We start from the raw sequence: 18,809 nt of genomic DNA, 5'->3' as shown, positions 1-18,809 counted from the left end.
AGCTAAAGGGCTTACACCCCAGTCCTGGGGGTGGAGCACTCCCGAGTATTCAAGTGTACGAGAGCACATTCAAAATTACCGACATAGAGGGATCTCGGTAGCACTGCTGAGCAAGTACACTTGACCTCTGGATGGCTGGGTTAACACTAGACTCTTGAGAATAAGACTAACACTGGGCAGCATGAGTATGAAATGACAAATCCTGTAATTTTTGTGTAGAGTTGGAAATGGTAATAGCATCAGTATTTCTAAGAAAAACTTCAGAGTTTTGAAACAGAGGAGGTACCTGTACTCTCTTATATCATTTGCTGTATTAAATGTGAATGAGTCATCAAAGTTTTATTTCGTAGGCATGCACACACACACAGCATATGTAAGAACGTATGGGGCACCCCCATGCTGTGACTTAAACATCATCTACTCTCTTCTTTAAATGGCCCTTAATACTCAGATCCCAGATCTTTCTTCAGTTTGATCTCATGCTATTCATTCACTCAGTTTTCGTTTATAAAAATATTGATATGTTCAGAAAATCTTTCAATGATTGAGCCATATTTGGGGCAGATTATATAAAATGGGGTATACTTCCAGTCTCTTTGATAGGCAAAATAACCTGAAATGTAATTCTTTGCCTTTGAAGAGAAAAGAGGATGTGTTCAGAGTCAGAATGGAAGTGCATGTGAGTGGCCCTGCCCTGTGTCTTCGTAAGGAAACCAAGGATGGTCTCATCAAGGTAGTGGGACTTGACCTGGACCCTGAAGAATGAGCAGTTTCAGCATGAGGGGTGCGCAGCAGAGGACCGGCGGGTCTCCACTGCAGAGGGGAAACCCACGTGAAACAGGCAGTGACCAAGTTCCTCTTGTACGGCTTCAGCCACGAGAGAATTTGGAACGATTCATTCCATAATATTAACTTCTTGTTTGTCATGTAACTGAGACTCACTGACTCCAAGATCAGTCGATGCTAATTTAACCCATACACCTTTTCTCATTTTTATCATCATCATTTACGTAGCTGCTCATATCTCTCACTTCATGTTAAAATGACTCAGGGTTATAATCTGAGTAACTGGAGAATAAATAGAGACTTCAGAGCCAAAAAAAGAGAATGGATCTTATAGAAGAAAGAGATGCTGTGAGTAAGAATAACTTACAGGTATTTCCTGTTGAACATTCTCATTTTACAGATGAAAATACAAGTGAGGTGACACCTGAGGTCAGGTGTTCTTGTCGTGGCGCACCTGGAGCTAGAACCCGAGATCCCTGACTCGCAATGAATTTCTCCTCATGTTAAGAAGATCTGATTATGTGATACAGGGTAATAAAACTCTGCCGAATTAATAAAATAGCAGAACTTAAGTGTGACATAAATGAAGTGCACAGTTGCTAATTGTCCCTTTTATTGTACACTGTTTACTGTATCCCACCCCTAATGAGTTAGAAAAGTAGACAGACGTAAAGGACAAAGAATTTATACTTCACTAAATAAAATTTAATCTAATAGAGTCCATAGATACAGGGTTCATTGTTAATCTCCATTAGTGCCAGCAGACTACATAATGATAAAGAAATTTATTCAAATTTCTATTTTTATTTATTTTTTATTTATTATGTTTTTTTTCAAATTTTTTTAAATTTTATTTTATTTTTAAACTTTACATAATTGTATTAGTTTTGCCAAATACAAATTTCTGTTTTTAAAAATATATATAATAGTTCATAAAATTTTCGATGGTGCTGATTTAATTAAGGAAGTTTGCATTTTTGTTCATAATGTAATTAAATAACATAAAATGTATGAGATAATTTATACATGAAGAGTTACCACCCCATAACATTGTTCAGTATTACTGAACAGTTTGTGAAAATGACACTAATCCATTAATTTGGGTGAGGAAAGTAATAAATAATAGCATGTATAAACAGCACTTGAGTTTCTTTAAATGTAATTATATTTGTGAATTTCGTAAATTATCCTATGAATAATGTGAACAAAAGAAAATTGTAGTATTTAAAAACTTATGTATTTATATAAGTTTATATAAATTAGTTGTATAGTAAATTATTCTCTAGTTAGTCTCCTTAGAGAGATTTTTAAAAACCATGAAGAAATGGAGGTTTTTTTCTTTCAATTTTCATGTTGCTGCTGCTAAGTCACTTCAGTTGTGTCCGACTCTGTGTGACCCCATAGACGGCAGCCACCAGGCTCCTCTGTCCATGGGACTCTCCAGGCAAGAATGCTGGAGTGGGGTGCCATTTCCTTCTCCAGATCTTTCCGACCAAGGGATTGAACCCATGTCTGTCTCCTGCATTGGCAAGCAAGTTCTTTACCACTGAGCCACCAAGGAAAGAAATGGTTATTACTATGGACTCAACTCAATGCAAGTTATTTTACTACAAATGGCTACCACTATTGGCAGGTATTTTATGCCTAACGCTCTACCAAGTCCTTTTTTTACATTGGAAGTGAAAGTGAAATCTGCTCAGTCATGTCCGACTCTACAACCCCATGGTCTGCCCATGGAATTCTCCAGGCCAGAATCCCGGTAGTCATTCCCTTCTCCACGGGATCTTCTCAACCCAGGGATCAAATCCAGGTCTCCTGCATTGCAGGCAGATTCTTTACCAGCAGAGCCACCGGGGAAGCCCTGTAATTCTAATAATGCTTACAAGTTTCTTTTTCATCATTCGCATTTCACAGATGAGGAAATGGGATCTTATGAAGAAAAGGAAATTACTCAAACAACCGTTAAATAGCAGAGGTGATACTTAAGTCCAAGCCTTTCTGATTCCAAAGCATTGCTTTTAACTTCCATGTTAAACTACATTTGTTCCGTCTACATCTATTTAGTGGGCCTCCATATAGCAGCAGCAGGTCGCCCTGGTGGCTCAGTCAGTAAAGACTCTGCCTGCATTGCAGACCTGGGTTTCCATCCCTGGGTCGGGAGGATTCCCTGGAGAAGGAAATGGCAAACCATTCCAGTATTCTTGCCTGGGAAATACCACGGACAGCGGAGCCTGGTGGGCTACGGTCGTGGGATTGCAGGAGTGGACACGACTGAGTGTCGGACTAAACCACTGCCACCATCATACAGAGGGTCCTTTCAGATCCGAGTGATGCCAGGATACATGCTGGGGTTGACATACACATACTACTCTGTATAGAATGGATAGCTATGAGAACTTACTATACCACAGGGAACCCTACTCGGTGCTCTGTGGTGACCTAAATGGGAAGGAAATCCAGAAAAGAGGGGATATATGTAGCCATCTAGCTGATTCACTTTGCTCTACAGCAGAAACTACCACAGCGTTGTGTAGAAACTGTACTCCAATAAAATTGGGAGAAAAAAAGAATAGCTTTGGCCCTTTCAGGCTTCTCCGGGAAGAGAAGATGTTTAAACAAATAATTGCAATGGAATCTTCCAAATGCTATAGGAGAAAAGCATAAAGACATTGAACATAGCAAGAACACCAAATAGAGCATATTCTTCCTTCCTTGTATTTTAAAGGAAAGACTTTGTGTAAGAAATGATACTTGTGCTAAGACAGATGGGAAGTGTTGGATGGATGAAGGAGGGGAAGGGTCACCCAAATTTGGGAATAAATAAGGGACCATGACATGGTGTGTAGAAATGTATGATTTTCAGATTGACTGAAGCAAGATGTAAGACTAGAGGAAAAGGCGCGTACATATCATAATTAACTTATGTCAATTAGAAAAGTGAAAGTCACTCAATCGTGTCTGACTCTTTGCAACCCCATGGACTATATGGTCCCTGGAATTCTCCATACCAGAATACTGGAGTGGGTAGCCTTTCTCTTCTCCAGGGGATCTTCCCAACCCAGGGATCGAACCCAGGTCTCCTGCATTGCAGGTAAATTCTTTACCAGCTAAGCCACAAGGGGAGCTCAAGAATTCTGGAGTGGGTAGCCTATCCCTTCACTGAGCTATCAGCGAAGCCCAATTAGGAAGTCCAAATAGAAGGAGGTTATAATATATCCCACAGTTCTTGTGATGCTATTGATGATTTTATAGGATAGAAGAAATAGTCACATTTTTCTGTGATCACTCTGGACATCCTGTGCAGTGCCACGGAAGAAGTTTACACCAGGGGGAAGGATTACCAACCTCTTGGCTTCCCTGGAGTTCACTGAGACTCACGTCCATCGAGTCAGTGATGCCATCCAGCCATCTCATCCTCTGTCATCCCCTTCTCCTCCTGCCCCCAATCCCTCCCAGCATCAGAGTCTTTTCCAATAAGTCAACTCTTTGCATGAGGTGGCCAAAGTACTGGAGTTTCAGCTTTAGCATCATTCCTTCCAAAGAAATCCCAGGGCTGATCTCCTTCAGAATGGACTGGTTGGATCTCCTTGCAGTCCAAGGGACTCTCAAGAGTCTTCTCCAACACCACAGTTCAAAAGCATCAATTCTTCAGTGCTCAGCCTTCTTCACAGTCCAACTCTCACATCCATACATGACCACAGGAAAAACCATAGCCTTGACTAGACGAAACTTTGTTGGCAAAGTAATGTCTCTGCTTTTGAATATGGTATCTAGGTTGGTCATAACTTTCCTTCCAAGGAGTAAGCGTCTTTTGATTTCAGGGCTGCAGTCACCATCTGCAGTGATTTTGGAGCCCAGAAAAACAAAGTCTGGCACTGTTTCCACTGTTTCCCCATCTATTTCCCATGAAGTGATGGGGCCGGATGCCATGATCTTCGTTTTCTGAATGTTGAGCTTTAAGCCAACTTTTTCACTCTCCACTTTCACTTTCATCAACAGGCTTTTGAGTTTCTCTTCACTTTATGCCGTAAGGGTGGTGTCATCTGCATATCTGAGGTTATTGAGATTTCTCCCGGCAATCTTGATTTCAGCTTGTGTTTCTTCCAGTCCAGCATTTCTCATGATGTGCTCTGCATAGAAGTTAAATAACCAGGGTGACAATATACAGCCTTGACGGACTCCTTTTCGTATTTGGAACCAGTCTGTTGTTCCATGTCCAGTTCTAACTGTTGCTTCCTGACATGCATATAGGTTTCTCAAGAGGCAGGTCACGTGGTCTGGTATTCCCATCTCTTTCAGAATTTTCCACAGTTTATTGTGATCCACACAGTCAAAGGCTTTGGCATAGTCAATAAAGCAGAAATAGATGTTTTTCTGGAACTCTCTTGCTTTTTCCATGATCCAGCGGATGTTGGCAATTTGATCTCTGGTTCCTCTGCATTTTCTAAAACCAGCTTGAACATCAGGAAGTTCACGGTATTTAGTGTATGATTAAGGCTGACATTTCAGACAATCATAAAAAGGCAGCTACTACAAAAGAGGCTTTGATAGAAGGTAGTTATTTAGGGAAAAAAAGCCTGGTGAGTACTTCAGTCCTTATTTCACTATGAATTCCAAATGCGGGAGACATCTAACTGTAAAGTGTCTTTCTTTTCGTCACGTCTGACTCTTTGTGACTGCATGGCTCCTCTGTCCGTGGAATTCTCCCGGCCAGAATACGGGAGCAGGTAGCCATTCCCTTCTCCAGGGTATCTTCCCGACCCAGGGATTGAACCCTGGTCTCCTGCATTGCAGGCAGATTCTTTACCATTTAATTGTACATTGTACATTTAATTGTACATTGAAACAATAGAAGTATTAACTCAAAATTTAGGTGGCTTGGAATGTAAAGAGTTTCTTTTTAGTAAGTGATACAAAGGACAAAGATTCAAAGAGAAGAGATACCTTTAGCTGTATAAAATATAAAGTTTTTCTACTGTAAAAATAATATGTACAAGTTGAAAAAAAAAGTAAAAGTTGTTTTCAACATGTGAGATAGGAGTGGTTAATTGGCCAATAAATATGGAAACATATTCATATTTTATACTAATCTAATAAATGCCAAAAGGCAGTGAGAGGTCATTTTAGGCTATCCATTGAAAATTATTTTTTCAGCTAACAATATTCAGTGTTTTTCTGAGTGAAAATGGACATTTGAATATACTGTTGGTGGGTGTGTAAAATGATGTACTTTTGGATTTCATTTTGATAATATGTATGAAAATGTTTAAAACTATATATATTTAGTCATATAATATGTATATAGATAGGTAGACACATCAAGTAATGTACCCAGAGAGATAATCATACAAGTTAATAAAAGTGGTGTTCAACAAAGGTATTTTAACAGTTATCAGTTTATGGGTAAAGTCAAAACATTTGAAACAACTTTAATTCCTATCAAGAAGGAATTAGTTAAAAGCTATGTAATTTAAAAATATAGCCATTTGAAAGTGGCAAAGCAGATTGATATTTGTGGACATGGAAGATCCCTTGATTTAGATATATTAGGCAATTAGGTTTTGGATAATTTCTTTTGTTCCCGTATTTGGATTTTTATTTACGACACATTTAATAGAGGAAAAATGCAGGCTTCCCTCTTATAGGGAGAACTCTGGTTTGAAGGAGATGTGTTGATTCCTGTGGCAGGCCTTCGTCTACAATGCTAGCATGGGCGGGTTCCAAGCCTAGCAGCTAAGTGGCTCAAAGCCCCTGACTGCAGCTTTTGTTGCCTGTGGCTTAGGAGCTGAGCAGAGTCAGAATTCGCAGTTTAGTTTTTGCAATTCTGAGGGAGAGGAGGAGGACGGGCACCGCTCCCGTGTTGCTGATACGCCGCCCCCATTCTGTATCTGTCCGTTTCAGACGCTGACATTCTCTGTGCGGTTTCCCTTCCTTTGTTGCGGTCACCCTCGCTGCTTACCGAGTCCTATTAATTCTCCCCTCCATGTTCTTTTTATTCCACTTGAACCGACATCCTCATACTTTGGGCTCTTGAGTGCCTGGATGATGCACTAACTTTCCAATTGGTGCTTCCTTCCCTCTCTTTGTCTTTGTTCTAACGCCACGGCTAAAACACTGCTGGAAATGTCCTGATACAGCTCCGACTCTTTATGCTACTCTTCATCACCTGCTGGAGAGTGGCTTTTTTGCTTTTCGTGCTTTTGATGTTGACAGTGAAACTTTTAGCTGGGCAGCTATTGTTCCACTGATGCACGCTTGACTTTCCCATCTCATTTGTCTAAAATATCCTGCTGCACCTTTGATTACCTCGCTTTTCCTTCCTGTTTTTTGGCAGCTTTTTTACCTATTTATTTTTTTGTACCTCACTCTAGTACAAACAGAAACACAAAGGAAAGCTAGATGACTTCCCTAATTTTCAGTGCATTAGGGGATTTTGGAAAAATTCCACAGTTAAATTGCTCATATGCTCTCAAGAGCCTAGTCATTTCCAATCAGTCCTTTTTGCTTGGCCGTTTCTTAGTTTTGGCAGGTTCTACCATTTGTCCATTTGTCTTTTGATTCGACTGAAAAAAGGACTCTTGCTTTTAAGAACACTATCGCATATAACTTCTATCATTTTTTTTCTGTTCAGTATGATGAAATGACATGTTTCTGTCTCATATCTCCAACAGAAATCACCTGATTCCTAGGCTTTTATACCTGATGACCAAGATACAGTATGATATGGAGATTAAATGTTTGATCTGTAACGATAAGAGAGAGGGATTGGTTTAACATATTTAACAGATGTAAATATCTCTTTCATAACTGATCAGGATGGATGGCTTTGGGAAAATTCTTTAACTTCCTTAAGCTTTCCTTTTCTATCTCGAAAGAGCTGCCACATTTGAGTGATTTGCCTTCACTGGAATGTCTGTTCCTTTCTGTCACCTTTTAAAAAATTTGCAGCATATTGTGTTTTTCAGTTTGTAAATTTTCTCTTTGGGCCCTTGCCCATTTACCTCTATTAAAGCATTCATCTCCCTTTATTATTGATTTGTCAGATGTGTTTTTATTTATTTCTTCCAACTTTATTGAGATATAATTGAAATATTGAGACATAATTGAATTTCTCAATATTCTCAGTTGAGTATTGAGATATAATTGAATTTCAATTGAGATGCAATTGAAATTCAACTGAATAAGCTTGTGTTGCTTTGATACACTTGCATATTGCAAAACGACCATAACCATAGCATTGGCTGACACCTGTATTGCATCACAGTTATCATTTTTTTGTGGTGTGAGTGTTTAAGATCTGGGCTTCCCAGATGACTCTAGTGGTAAAGAATCCACCTGCCAGTGCAGGAGACGCAAGAGACATGGGTTCAATCCCCGGGACAGGAAGATTGTCTGGAGGAGGAAATGGAGACCCACTCCAGTACTCTTGCCTGGAAGAATTCCATGGACGGAAGAGCCTCGTCGGCTATGATCCATGGGGTCACAGAGTTGGACACAGCTGAGCACACCCTAGGCTGCTGCTAGCAGCTTTCAAGTATATGATACAGCATTATTAACTGGAACTCCTGCATACATACAAGAACTTACTCATCTTCTAACTGAAAGCCTGTGTCCTTTGACCAAAATATCTCCCCTAATACCCCACCCCTCCACCCTCAGTAGTTCCTGAGTAACTACCGTTCTAGTCTGTTTCTATGAGTTTATTAGCTGACCACTCCATCAGGGTTTTCCAGGTCTTTAAGACCCTTTTCTGTACAGTTCTTCGGTGTATTCTTGCCACCTCTTTTTAATCTCTTCTGCTTCTGTTAGGTCCGTTTCTGTCGTTAACTGAGCCCATCTTTGCATGAAATGTTCCCTTGGTATCTCTAATTTTCTTGAAGAGATCTCTAGTCTTTCCTATTCTGTTTTTTCCTCTATTTCTTTACATTGATCACTGAGGAAGGCTTTCTTATTTCTCCTTGCTGTTCTTTGGAACTCTGCATTCAGATCAGTGTGTCTTTCCTTTTCTCCTTTGCCTTTTGCTTCTCTTCTTTTCTCAGCTTTTTGTAAGGCCTCCTCAGATGGCCATTTTGCCTTCTTGCATTTCTTTTTCTTGGGGATGGTTTTGGTCCCTGTCTCCTGTATAACGTCACAAACCTCCATCAGTAGTTCATCAGGCACTCTGTGTATCAGATCTGTTCCTCTGGATCTATTTGTCAATTGCACTGTATAGTCGTAAAGAATTTGATTTAGGTCATACCTGAATGGGCTAGTGGTTTTCCCAACTTGCTTCAATTTAAGTCTGATTTTTGCAATAAGGAGTTCATGATCTGAGCCACAGTCAGCTCCTGGTCTTGTTTTGTTGTTGTTGACCACATAGAGCTTCTTCTCCACCTTTGGCTGCAAAGAATATAATCACTCTGATTTTGATATTGACCATGTGGTGAGGAAGCAACAGTTAGAACTGGACATGGAACAACAGACTGGTTCCAAATAGGAAAAGGAGTATGTCAAGGCTGTGTATTGTCACCCTGCTTATTTGACTTATATGCAGAGTACATCATGAGAAACGCTGGGCTGGAGGAAGCACAAGCTGGAATCAAGATTGCCGGGAGAAATATCAATAACCTCAGATATGCAGATGACACCACCCTTATGGCAGAAAGTGAAGAGGAACTCAAAGGCCTCTTGATGAAAGTGAAAGAGGAGAGTGAAAAAGTTGGCTTAAAGCTCAACATTCAGAAAACGAAGATCATGGCATCAGGTCCCATCACTTCATGGGAAATAGATGGGAAACAGTGGAAACAGTGTCAGACTTTATTTTTCTGGGCTCCAAAATCACTGCAGATGGTGACTGCAGCCCTGAAATTAAAAGACGCTTACTCCTTGGAAGGAAAGTTATGACCAACCTAGATAGCATATTCAAAAGCAGAGACATTACTTTGCCAACAAATGTCCATCTAGTCAAGGCTATGGTTTTTCCAGTAGTCATGTGTGGATGTGAGAGTTGGACTGTGAAGAAAGCTGAGCACCAAAGAATTGATGCTTTTGAACTGTGGTGTTGGAGAAGACTCTTGAGAGTCCCTTAGACTTCAGGGAGATCCAACCAGTCCATTCTAAAGGAGATCAGTCCTGGGTGTTCTTTGGAAGGAATGATGCTAAAGCTGAAACTCCAGTACTTTGGCCACCTCATGTGAAGAGTTGACTCATTGGAAAAGACTCTGATGCTGGGAGGGATTTGGGGCAGGAGGAGAAGGGGATGACAGAGGATGAGATGGCTGGATGGCATCACTGACTCGATGGACATGAGTTTGAGTGAATTCTGGGAGTTGGTGATGGACAGGGAGACCTGGAATGCTGTGATTCAGGGGGTCGCAAAGAGTTGGACACGACTGAGCGACTGAACTGAACTGAACTGATGTTGTGATGTCCATGTGTAGGGTCTTGTCTTGTGTTGTTAGAAAGGGTGTTTGCTATGACCAATGCACTCTCTTGGCAAAACTCTGTTTGCCGTTGCCCTGCTTTATTTTGTACTCCAAGGCTAAACTTGCCTGTTACTCCAGATATCTCTTGATTTCCTACTTTTGCATTCCAGAGAGTATATTTCACTATTGATTATTTACTGAAGTCCCCTCAAAATCTGGGAGACCTTCTTAGCTACCTAGTTCATGGATACATCTTTGGACTTAATTCACATAAGAGGTATCATTTTGGCTTTCTGAGTCTCTTTTCATGATCTTTGTTTTACGTACTTTCTCAGAGATGTGCTAAACAAATGTCTCATGACTTCAGTTGATTTACACATCTACCTCAGATTGACAGTTTGAGTCCTGAACCATAGTCACGGACGACTCTAGTTGTGAATTTTGGAGTGTCCTTCTTAGTCTGTGTTTAACTGTGTCACTGTAATTTAAGGACCACTTGAAATTGTGATGATCAGAGGAATATTTTGTAATGTTTGCAAGATATTGATACACTAGGCATGTAAACTATAAGAGTGTGAACACCAAAATGGCCATTCCCTTAGACTGATTCAACTGTGTGTTGTCTCCTTGCCCTGGCAGCCTGGTGACTGCTCTGTAACTTCTCCACCTCCGTAAGGATGCTAACTGCTTGACTACTGAAGCAGAATTCTGGGGATGAACGATAAAAGATATGTGAGAGAAAAGTAATACATTACATAATCTATATAAAATGTGAGCAAATGTTCTTGAAAATCCTTTTTTATAATTTTTCAAGTGTTGATTACTCACCGTGCCATATGTCTGCTTTAGCTTGCATGCGTGGGTGCTTAGCTGCTCAGTAATATCTGACTCTCTGCAACCCCATGGACTGTAATCCATCAGGCTCCTCTGTCCGTGGGATATCGCAGGCAGGAACACTGGAGTGGATTGCCGTTTTCTTCTCCAGGGGTTTTAGCTTGTGTATGTGTGTTCAGTTGCTCACTCGTGTCTGGCTCTTTACCACCCCGTGGACTGTAGCCCGCCAGGCTCCTCTGCCCATGGATTTTCCAGGGAAGAATACTGGAGTGTGCTGCCATTTCCTACTCCAGGGGATCTTCCTGACCCAGGGATCCCACTCGAGTCTCTGTCTCCTGCATTGGCAGGCGGTTTCTTTAACACTAGCTCCACCTGGGAAGCCCCTTGAGGTTATGCAAATGATTAAGAATCATCTTTGTAGTAGAGGGGCTTCTTTTCCTTCCGCCTCCATGGAAAACAAGCAGGCATAACAGTAAGTAGTATTTACTGTTTTCATTTAAAAAAAATGGTTTTATGGAATTTGATAAAGGAGTATTTCTGCACAGGGTGTTAGAGATCTTGCATTGGAGATTGTTGTATACTTCTAAATTTATGAATGAAAAGGCTAATGTTTTGAAACTAAACATTTGATTTAGAAAAAAAAACTGTGCAAAGATGATGTAAAGTACAGGATACTACATTTTAGGTATCAGAAAGTTCTTTATTTAACAAATAAAGGATCCATGAAGTTCCTTGAGGAAAGCTAAACCTTTTAAGGAAAACAGTTTAGTCTTCTGACTTGTTTACCATTCCTTAGTTTCTTGTGGGTTTTCTGTGCCAGAAATAGAGCCTTGAGACTTTGTATGGAGAGCAGGATACTACATTTTAGGTATCAGAAAGTTCTTTATTTAACAAATAAAGGATCCATGAAGTTCCTTGAGGAAAGCTAAACCTTTTAAGGAAAACAGTTTAGTCTTCTGACTTGTTTACCATTCCTTAGTTTCTTGTGGGTTTTCTGTGCCAGAAATAGAGCCTTGAGACTTTGTATGGAGAGCAGGTGCCCTCGATAATGCATCCGCTCACCCTCTCTGCCTGTGGTCAGCGCATACAGTTCGTTCTTTGGGAGCCATCTGGTGGGGGGGATCGTTAAAACCCTTAACCTGCCTTAATTGTTGCTGCTTAACAGTTGCCTTCTCTGGTGGCTCAGTCAGCAAAGAATCTGCCTGCAATGCAGGAGACCATCTGCAACGTAGGAGACCTGATTTGATTTTTTTGAGTTCAGTCCCTGGGTCAGGAAGATCCCCTGGAGAAAGAAATAGCAACCCGCTCCACCATTCTTGCCTGGAAAATCCCACCAGGAAAAAGCCCTCCAGGCTCCTCTGTCTGTGGGGTTTCAAGCCTAGGACCTGACTTAGTGACTAAACCACCAATTATAGCCAGTTGTATCTCCTGGAAAGGCAGTCAGGAAACTGCAGTTCTAAATTTCAGTCTGCCCCTCCAAATTGGTATGAAACTAATTTTTGTTGCTGTAAGTTGAAGACGACCTGAAGTTCTGATAGCTGGAAAGTAAGCTCAGAATGTCCAGCAGGATTTCACTATCAAAGGACTCCAGGAATGAAAGCCCCAGTGTTAGCATCTGACCACAAGAACGGTGCTGGGTCCTGACACAGAAGCTGGTAATTCTTAGGGCTTTTTGTAAGGACTGTATTACCGATTCAAATTGGATAAAACTAGACTGACATGAAATACTACATCTTGTGAATTTCTAAGATATAACCAACATGATTCCACTTATTTAAACCTGCTTAGATGGCTGAATTTCTTAGTTTATCCAGATAATTAATTGTAACATACGCATCCAATGTAATCAACCTGAGTAACACATTTTGCAGTGTGTGTATACACAAGTACACATACATTACATGTAACGCATGTAATACGTTATACATGTGTATACACAAGTACATGTACAATGTACACACGGTATATTAGGGAGGACGTGAGCTGTGATGCTTGTTTTAGTCATATATTTATGAATAAGTGTTTGATTTCATATCTATCCAACAAAACGAAGTTGTTCAGGATGAAAAAGGAACAATGAAAACAAATGACTTACAGTTATCAAAGTTCATGCTAAGGATATACAGGGAATTGAGTGAGAATGAATTTTTCCCCATCAAATGAGCAGTGATCGAGCGTTACTGATTCATAGTCTTTGCTGAGTGACCCTCCCCATTAGGAAGGCTTCTTCCTGGTTGTTGTTGTTGCTTTTCTTTGTTTTCCATTCAGGGTGAGTATTTGAATAGAGTTAGGGCCTGCTCATAATTGATACTTGTTCTGGAGTATAGTGATTCTGGCCTAATCCAGCTGATCAGCTTTTCACTTCTCTCTCTAATTAAAGTAAAGCACCATGTCTGTGCCAAAAGGGAAAGAGATGTGGGCAGGGCCCACTGGATAACTTTTCCACAAAAGACTGCCTTGCGTACACCAGATACAGATGTTGCAAGGAGTCTGCTTTCTGATCGGTCAGTATGCTTTTGCAAACAATAATTTCATTCAGTAAACACAATGATAACACTTGACCATGTCAAAATACTAAGACATAATAAAGTGAAAAAAAAAAAGAAGAAAGAAAAAGACAGTGGTTCCAAGCTTGAGATATGAAGACAAGATGACAAAATAATTGGGGATGACATGTGCTTTAATAAAACTTTTATTACACTGAAATAAATCAGTTCAGTTCAGTTGCTTAGTTGTGTCTGACTCTTTGTGACCCCCTGAATTACAGCATGCCAGGCCTCCCTGTCCATCACCAACTCCCTGGGTTCACTCAGACTCAGGTCCATCGAGTCGGTGATGCCATCCAGCCATCTCATCCTCTGTCGTCCCCTTCTCCTCCTGCCCCCAATCCCTCCCAGCATCAGAGTCTTTTCCAATGAGTCAACTTGTCATATGAGGTGGCCAAAGTATTGGAGTTTCAGCTTTAGCATCAGTCCTTCCAATGAACACCCAGGACTGATCTCCTTTAGAATGGACTGGTTGGATCTCCTTGCAGTCCAAGGGACTCTCAAGATTCTTATCCAACACCGCAGTTCAAAAGCATCAATTCTTCGGTGCTCAGCTTTCTTCATAGTCCAACTCTCACATCCATATATGACCACTGGAAAAACAATAGCCTTGACTGGAAAGACCTTTGTTGGCAAAGTAATGTCTCTGCTTTTTAATATACTATCTAGGTTGGTCATAACTTTCCTTCCAAGGAGTAAGCGTCTTTTAATTTCAAGGCAGCAGTCACCATCTGCAGTGATTTTGGAGCCCAAAATAATAAAGTCTGACACTGTTTCCACTGTTTCCCCATCTATTTCTCATGAAGTGATGGGACCAGATGCCATGATCTTAGTTTTCTGAATGTTGAGCTTTAGGCCAACTTTTTCACACTCTCCTCTTTCACTTTCATCAAGAGGCTTTTGAGTTTCTCTTCACTTTCTGCCATAAGGGTGATGTTGTCTGCATATCTGAGGTTATTGATATTTCTCCCGGCAATCTTGATTCCAGCTTGTGCTTCCTCCAGCCCAGCGTTTCTCATGATGTACTCTGCATATAAGTTAAATAAGCAGGGTGACAGTACACAGCCTTGACGTACTCCTTTTCCTATTTGGAACCAGTCTGTTGTTCCATGTCCACTTCTAACTGTTGCTTCCTGACGTGCATATAGGTTTCTCAAGAGGCAGGTCAGGTGGTCTGGTATTCCCATCTCTTTCAGAATTTTCCACAGTTTATTGTGATCCACACAGTCAAAGGCTTTGGCATAGTCAATAAAGCAGAAATAGATGTTTTTCTGGAACTCTCTTGCTTTTTCCATGATCCAGCGGATGTTGGCAATTTGATCTCTGGTTCCTTTGCCTTTTCTAAAATCAGCTTGAACATCAGGAAGTTCATGGTTCACATATTGCTGAAGCCTGGCTTGGAGACTTTTGAGCATTACTTTATTAGCGTGTGAGATGAGTGCAATTGTGTGGTAGTTTGAGCATTCTTTGGCATTGCCTTTCTTTGGGATTGGAATGAAAACTGACCTTTTCCAGTCCTGTGGCCACTGCTGAGTTTTCCAAATTTGCTGGCATATTGAGTGCAGCACTTTCACAGCATCATCTTTCAGGATTTGGAATAGCTCAACTGGAATTCCATCACCTCCACTAGTTTTGTTCGTAGTGATGCTTTCTAAGGCCCACTTGACTTCACATTCCAGGATGTCTGGCTCTAGGTCAGTGATCACACCATCGTGATTATCTGGGTCATGAAGATCTTTTTTGTACAGTTCTTCTGTGTATTCTTGCCACCTCTTCTTAATATCTTCTGCTTCTGTTAGGTCCATACCATTTCTGTCCTTTATCGAGCCCATCTTTGCATGAAATGTTCCCTTGGTATCTCTAATTTTCTTGAAGTGATCTCTAGTCTTACCCATTCTGTTGTTTTCTTCTATTTCTTTGCATTGATTGCTGAGGAAGACTTTCTTATCTCTTCTTGCTATTCTTTGGAACTCTGCATTCAGATGCTTATATCTTTCCTTTTCTCCTTTCCTTTTCACTTCTCTTCTTTTCACAGTTATTTGTAAGGTCTCCCCAGATAGCCATTTTGCTTTTTTGCATTTCTTTTCCATGGGGATGGTCTTGCTCCCTGTCTCCTGTACAGTGTTACAAACCTCCATCCATAGTTCATCAGGCACTCTGTCAAATCTAGTCCCTTAAATCTACTTCTCACTTCCACTGTATAATCATAAGGGATTTGATTTTGGGCATACCTGAATGGTCTAGTGGTTTTCCCTACTTTCTTCAATTTAAGTCTAAATTTGGCAGTAAGGAGTTCATGATCTGAGCCACAGTCAGCTCCTGGTCTTGTTTTTGTTGACTGTATAGAGCTTCTCCATCTTTGGCTGCAAAGAACATAATCAATCTGATTTCGATGTTGACCATCTGGTGATGTCCGTGTGTAGAGTCTTCTCTTGTGTTGTTGGAAGAGAGTGTTTGCTATGACCAGTGTGTTCTCTTGGCAAAAACTCTATTAGCCTTTGCCCTGCTTCATTCCATATTCCAAGGCCACATTTGCGTGTTACTCCACATGTTTCTTGGAAATAGTATGCTATAATGTAATCTATTTAATTATCTCCTAATTAGTGAATAAATCTGTGTGGTTCTTAAATGATAAACCATCTAGATTACTTCAGGTTAAGGATGGCTTTTTAAATTTGGTCTCTCCAAACATCCTACCCACCTCCCCGCCCACCAAAAAAAATATTGAAATCAACAAGGACAGCAAATAAGATTGCTTTTAACTTATTCCTACAGTAACTAGGAGACAAAGAATTTCAGGCTTCAATATAGTTCTAAATGGGAAGTAAGTTATATGGAATCTTTACAGCCAGTTCCAAAGCCCATGCTGGAAGGAAGAATCAGGTGGAGACTGAGCAGTGAACAGATGAGTTGTGAGGATTTCTCTGGTGGCAAATACAGATAAGGTCTTGTCTGGGAACAGGTCAGGCACCTGGAGGATCATAGCACAGGCTAGCAGAGAATATGAAAAATATAGCGGAGGCTTGCCTAAGGGGGAAACGAAAGGAGGAGGAACCCTTCGGGGCTGTGAGGTGAAGGAGAAGAAATAAGCAGATGGTAGAAATTAAGGGTATTAGAGAGGGAGAAGGAATATCATGAACTCATACAATGCACCATCCTCTTTCTGCCTAATAGTTAATTTAAAAAACACACTTTTAAAATAATTGAAAACACATTATAATAAAATGTATTATACTTAATATAAGAAAATACACTTATTACCCCCAAAAAGAAGGCACTCTTGAACAATAACACCAAAAAATTTCAAATCTTTCACTCCTGGATAGAACCATTTTCTTGCTGATGCACAAAATCCCAAGATAATTTAAAATGAACAGAAAACATCAGACAGTATCCAACTACATTACTATAAAAAGAAAACAAAAGGTAAGACTGAATATTTTTATCAGATGGTTACACTTCCCAGAGACCATCCGCAGAGCGGAAGAAAATGTAACATGCCATGCATATCATTAAGTCAGTATTTGCATATGTGAAAGAGCATTGCAAATTGGAAATTCGAAAACGCAGAATATGAATGGACAGAAACCTGAAGGAGATGAAGCAAGAGTTGGTAAAATCAGGAAATATAAGAAAAAGAAACATGAAAGTATTTGGAAAATAGGTGTTAAAATATGAACTGGTACAAAGATATTAATTTTTAACATCGTTTTACTTATTTGATTTTATTTTTGGCTGTGCTGGGATGTTGTTGGTGTGTGGGCTTTTCTCTGTTTGCAGAGAGCAGGCCTACTCTTCTCTGAGGGCATGGGCTTCTCCTTGTGGGAGCTGGTCCTGCTGCAGAGGCTAGGCTCCTGGGCTCAGCAGTTGCAGTTTCCAGGCTCCAGAGCACAGGCTCAGTAACCATGGTACATGGGCTTAGCTGCTCTGCAGCCTGTGGGATCTTCCCGGCTCAGGGATCGAACCTGTGTCTCCAGCATCAGCAGGAAGATTCTGTACCACTGAGTCACCAGGGAAGCCCACGAAGACATTAATTTCATCACAAAGTTAATTGATCCGTTAATCTAAAATTGCTTGTGCAGCAGTTAGCAAGATGAACGTATTTTGAAGTATGATCCACCCTTTCTCCTTCATGAAGCTGCTGCTGCTGCTGCTAAGTCACTTCAGTTGTGTCCGACTCTGTGCGACCCCATAGACGGCAGCCCACCAGGCTCCCCCGTCCCTGGGATTCTCCAGGCAAGAACACTGGAGTGGGTTGCCATTTCCTTCTCCAGTGCGTGAAAGTGAAAAGTGAAAGTGAAGTCGCTCAGTCGTGTCCAACCCTCAGCGACCCCATGGACTGCAGCCCACCAGGCTCCTCCGTCCATGGGATTCTCCAGGCAAGAGTACTGGAGTGGGGTGCTATTGCCTAAATACTATCAAAAGAGAAGGTGCGTGTTTTTTTCAGACAGTTTGACATTCATTAGTGAAAGAAAACTTGGGGAATATTTATATAATCTCTCTGTGGCGATTCCCAGAGGTTAATCCTGTGCATCCCACCAGAGACACTGTGCTGTCGCCTTGCCTCACATTTACAGATATGTGTTTTGTATACATAGATACGTATATCTGCACCGATTTATCTATATTTCTTCAGTGATTGCCAGTTTCTTGAAGGCAGACTTCGTCCTTCCGTGTTTGTGTTTCCATCCCCAGAACCGTCGCGATGCTTCGTGCATCCTTTGCTCACAGGTAGTGCTTGTTCCCTGATGAGAGCACCCATCAGCCCGCTGCTTCTTGCCTTATATCCTCCTGTGTTTAGTAGAGGATAACTTTTCTTTTTATGACATCATGAAATCCGTTTGAATGCAAGGAATGGGATCAGAGAGGGGTGTTGACTGATCTCAGCAGGGAGGCTGTGCGGAGGACCGGGAGTGGGGAAGCCTGCGGCGACAGGTGTGAGGAGGAGACGGAACCCGGAGCTTCCCACTCTGGGCCCAGCGGGGCCAGCACGTTCCCAGGGGACGTGGGGTGACGGCAACCTGGAAGCAGAAGGCGCAGCCGTAGCTGCGGCTTCGCAGTCTGTTAATTCTGGCTCTCTAGTCGAAAATACAGTGAATCCCGCATGGTCTAATTTTATGACCATCTGTATCATAGGATGCATTTCCTAGGATGCATGCCGGATTGGAGGCCACGCGTGAACCATGCGCCTTACCCTGGCTGTTCCGAGGTAAAGGCATCTTGAGGCAGACCCCAGGCT

General features: G+C 41.2%; 1 protein-coding gene across 8 annotated transcripts in view; it reads left to right on the top strand.

The window, feature by feature from the left end:
* Positions 1-18,809, top strand: part of RALYL (RALY RNA binding protein like) — an 826,242-nt gene that overhangs the window by 45,149 nt on the left and 762,284 nt on the right. Inside the window, exon 1 of one of the 8 annotated variants that reach the window (XM_061439473.1) lies at positions 10,002-11,496. The exons of the other annotated variants lie outside the window; for them this stretch is intronic. The gene's annotated coding sequence lies outside the window, so the exon portion shown is untranslated. Of the gene's footprint in view, positions 1-10,001; positions 11,497-18,809 lie in introns of those variants that run through there. 8 annotated transcript variants of the gene reach the window in all.

The sequence above is a fragment of the Bos javanicus genome, chromosome 14, assembly GCF_032452875.1.
Source record: "Bos javanicus breed banteng chromosome 14, ARS-OSU_banteng_1.0, whole genome shotgun sequence".
Taxonomy (NCBI): Eukaryota; Metazoa; Chordata; class Mammalia; order Artiodactyla; family Bovidae; genus Bos; species Bos javanicus.
Note: the sequence above shows the minus strand (reverse complement) of the source record. Positions and strands in the feature narration are given on the sequence as shown.